This window comes from Musca domestica, unplaced genomic scaffold (assembly GCF_030504385.1).
Source record: "Musca domestica strain aabys unplaced genomic scaffold, Musca_domestica.polishedcontigs.V.1.1 31, whole genome shotgun sequence".
NCBI classification, from domain to species: domain Eukaryota; kingdom Metazoa; phylum Arthropoda; class Insecta; order Diptera; family Muscidae; genus Musca; species Musca domestica.
Window position 1 is genome coordinate 3,336,059 of NW_026712309.1, and position 3,586 is coordinate 3,339,644.

General features: G+C 35.4%; 1 long non-coding RNA gene across 1 annotated transcript; it reads left to right on the forward strand.

Annotated features, from left to right (window-relative positions):
• Positions 1–1,332: 1,332 nt before the first annotated feature.
• On the forward strand, positions 1,333–2,395 carry LOC109612405 (uncharacterized). Its single transcript, XR_009342688.1, has 3 exons — positions 1,333–1,506; positions 1,591–1,711; positions 1,772–2,395. It is a non-coding gene; the product is annotated as an uncharacterized LOC109612405 (long non-coding RNA).
• The last annotated feature ends 1,191 nt before the right edge of the window (positions 2,396–3,586 follow it).

The following is a 3,586-nucleotide window of genomic DNA, read 5'->3' on the forward strand; positions in this document are numbered from 1 at the left end:
TCAAACTTAGATCGAGTTCGGAGATGGGCAATATCGCTCCACTCCTTCTGGTACCTCCCTCACAAATGGTCAAAATTTTCAAAAAAATATATTTTCTGCACAGAAAGAGAAACGACAATCCGATTCTGCTCCAATTTTGCAAATCCTAATATTTGCCTCAGTGCTGTGTCAGGTGCAAAAATGGAAAATATCGGTCGACTCCATCAAGTTCCTCCCCCACAAAGGGCCAACATTTTGAATAATTACAACTCTTATAAAGTGTGATATAAGTGTCCAATTGTCTTCAAATTTCACACATCCCAATAACTTTATTACCCCAAGGTGTGGTGTGAAGATGGAATATATCGGTTCACTCCTTCTGATACCTCCCCCACAAAGGGTCAACATTTTGAATATTCATTAAGGTCATAAAACGCGAAGTAAACATCCGATTCCATTTAGACTTGGCCCAACTGAATATTTCTATCAACACAGGATCTGTTATAAAGGCGGTAGAGATCGGAACATTTCTTCTGGTACCTCCTCCCCAAAGGGCCATATTATGAATAACCAAAACGTTTATAAAATCCGAAATAAGCATCAAGTGCTCCATTATTTGGACTAACACAAGATCAGGTGTGAAGATGGAATATATCGGTCCTCTCCGTCTGGTAAGTTTGTGGAGGTCAAAATTTTGAATATCCATGGAGCTCATAAAACGCGAAATTAACATCCGATTCCATTCAGACTTGGCATATCTCAATATTTACATCAACACAATATCTGTCATAAAGATGGTAGAGATCGGACTATTTCTTCTGAAACTTCCCCTATAGGGTTCAAGATTGCTGTGTTGACCATTAAGTGGCGTTGCCGGTATGCTGGCGTTTAGCGCGGCTATGGCTCGTCGGATTGGGGGTTGGTTCTTGCCACTTGCAGATCTTTTCGTTTGAACAAACAAAAAAATCATACCGGACTTCAAACTAAATTAAAAAGGGGGTAAAAAGAAGTCTGAAACATGTCAACAAAAAAGTAAAAAAAAGAAAACGTTCACCTTAACTACAACCAAATTCCAAACTTACATTTGTTATCACCACAGAAACAGTGCTCCTGGCGGCTGACCAGCCAGGAGATAGCCCTCCCTCCGAGAACACCTCTCGCCATGACGTCTACTCATACTTGACGTCCCAGATCTGACTCTTGACTTACCACATTTTATATCATTACCACCGCCTTTTAAAAAGGGCTTTAAGCCAAGGACATATTTATCTTTTCTATATGAAATTGGTACATTTTATTTAAACTACTTTAAATACCCAAATAACAATTCGTAGAAAAAATTACATGCTAACTTTAACGTTTGCGTTCAAATTTAATAATGAATTCAATTTAATGAATAAATACAATTTTGCCAAAAATTACAAAAAAACTTTCCTTTTTCTTCTTTTAGACTGCGCTTTCTGATGACAAAAATTAGGGTGCAATAAAGGCAGCTTGCAATTGTGGTTCTTCCCAACAAGTAAGTACGTAAGTATTGTTTTAAAGTTTAGCTTTTTTAATTATATTCCGCGTTAAATTTTTGTTAATTATATTTCTTTCCATCATTTTAAGGAAAGGCAAATAAAGGTGGAGTGTCGATAGCACTTAAAATCGACGAACGGATTAAAAGCCTGGTTACCTAACCTTGAATAGAGCTCTATTCAACGTCGTGTACCTGCAGACTAACCAAAAGGTGATTAAAATTGACTTCATTTGTTTCCCCTTTTAATTCATATTGCTCCTTTTTTTACAGAGAAAAAAAACGCGGAATTTAATTATGATGCTTCGTCGTTCATCTGTCTGTCCGAGGTTTCTTGTATTAAATGTAGATTGGGAATACCAAGCCACGCTGGGTTAGCAATGGCGCAAAATCAGCGGCTCCCTCGATGGATTGGATGGGCGATGGTGTGGCTTGTAGGCTCCAATTCTTCATGAATTTTTAGGTTTAAGAATTATTTTCTTGCTTTAGATTCTTAGTTAATTGTTTTGGTTTTTTTTTTTCAATTTTGTTAAATTGTTTCCAAACTTTGTTTAATTTAAAAAAAAAGTTCAATTTTTCTTTTAATTTTCAATTTTTGTGAAAACTATTTGTTTTGTTATAAGTTTTCTTTCAACATTTAGCCTTTTGTTGTTAAATTTTGCTTAATTATTTTAAGGCTTCCAATTTTGTTAAAAAAAAAGTTTGTATTTCGTGTTGTTAGTATATGTGTTTTTAAACAAATAAAAACATTGAATTCACTTCTCAACAAGTGGTTCATCACCAAAAACTTTGTCTGCTTTTTTCTTCGCTGGTTACAGGGAGCCGCGCATCCAATCTTCTTCGCAGGTAAAATCAAAAAGGACAGATTTTTCTTACAATTTTTGCCAGGAAATTCTGGCTGCCATTTTCCTCATTTAATTTTTCTATTTATACCCTACACCACAAGGTGGTCAGGGTATTATGTCTTTGTGCATTTGTTTGTAACAGGCAAAGGAAACGAGATAGACCCACAGTTCCTTTTGATGATCTGCATAGAATCACATTCTGAGTTGATTTATGCATGTCAGTCCGTCTGTCCGTCCGTCCGTCTGTCCATATATTCTTGTGAACAAAATGCAGGTCGCATTTATTATCCGATTGAGATGAAATTTTCCAAACAACATTTGTTTGGCCCAAGGACAAACCCTATTGAAATTGGAGATAATCGGTAAAGATTTAGATATAGCTCCCATATATATCTTCGTCCGATTTGCCTTTTATTGTGCACCAAACGTGTAATATCAGCCCGAATAGCATGGAATTTCGCACATACAACCAAATTATGCCTGAAAAAAAGTATGCCAATTTTTATCGAAATCGGTTCAGATATAGCTATAGCTCCCATATATATTGTTCATCCGAATTGTTATTTTTGTCCTACGCTGCCGTAATATGCACTCTGTAACAACAATATTTAGGGAAATATATCAAATGCAGCTCAGAAATACATTTGCCACATTTTATCGAGATCGGTTCAGATTTGGATATAGCTCCCATATATAACTTCGTCCGATTTACCATTTATTGTGCACCAAACGTCTAATATTTGTCCAAATGGGATGGATTGGCACATACGACCGAATTTAGTCTAGAAGGTAGTATGCCAAATTTGGTGAAGATCGGTTCAGATATAGCTATAGCTCCCATATATATTGTTCATCCGATTTATTGTATTTGTTACCCACAGCCGTAATATGCACTCCGTAACAACGATATTCAGGGAAATATATGAAATACAGCTCAGAAATATCTTTGCCAAATTTTATCGAGATCGGTTCAGATTTGGATATAGTTCCCAATATATTTTTAACCGATTTCAAATTAATTTTGCACCAAATGGGCAATACAAGTCCGAATTTAAAAGATACAAATGCTTCGGCATATTTAGTCCTTTGAATTTTAAATTATAATTATAATCATAGCGTGTATGATTCGAATTTACCTAGCAAAAGGCTCCATTAAGAAAACATTTTGAATATGTCAGAAAAATGTACATGTATAACTTTCAGATTAGATTTAAATTTTATAGACATTTTTACCAAGAAAACG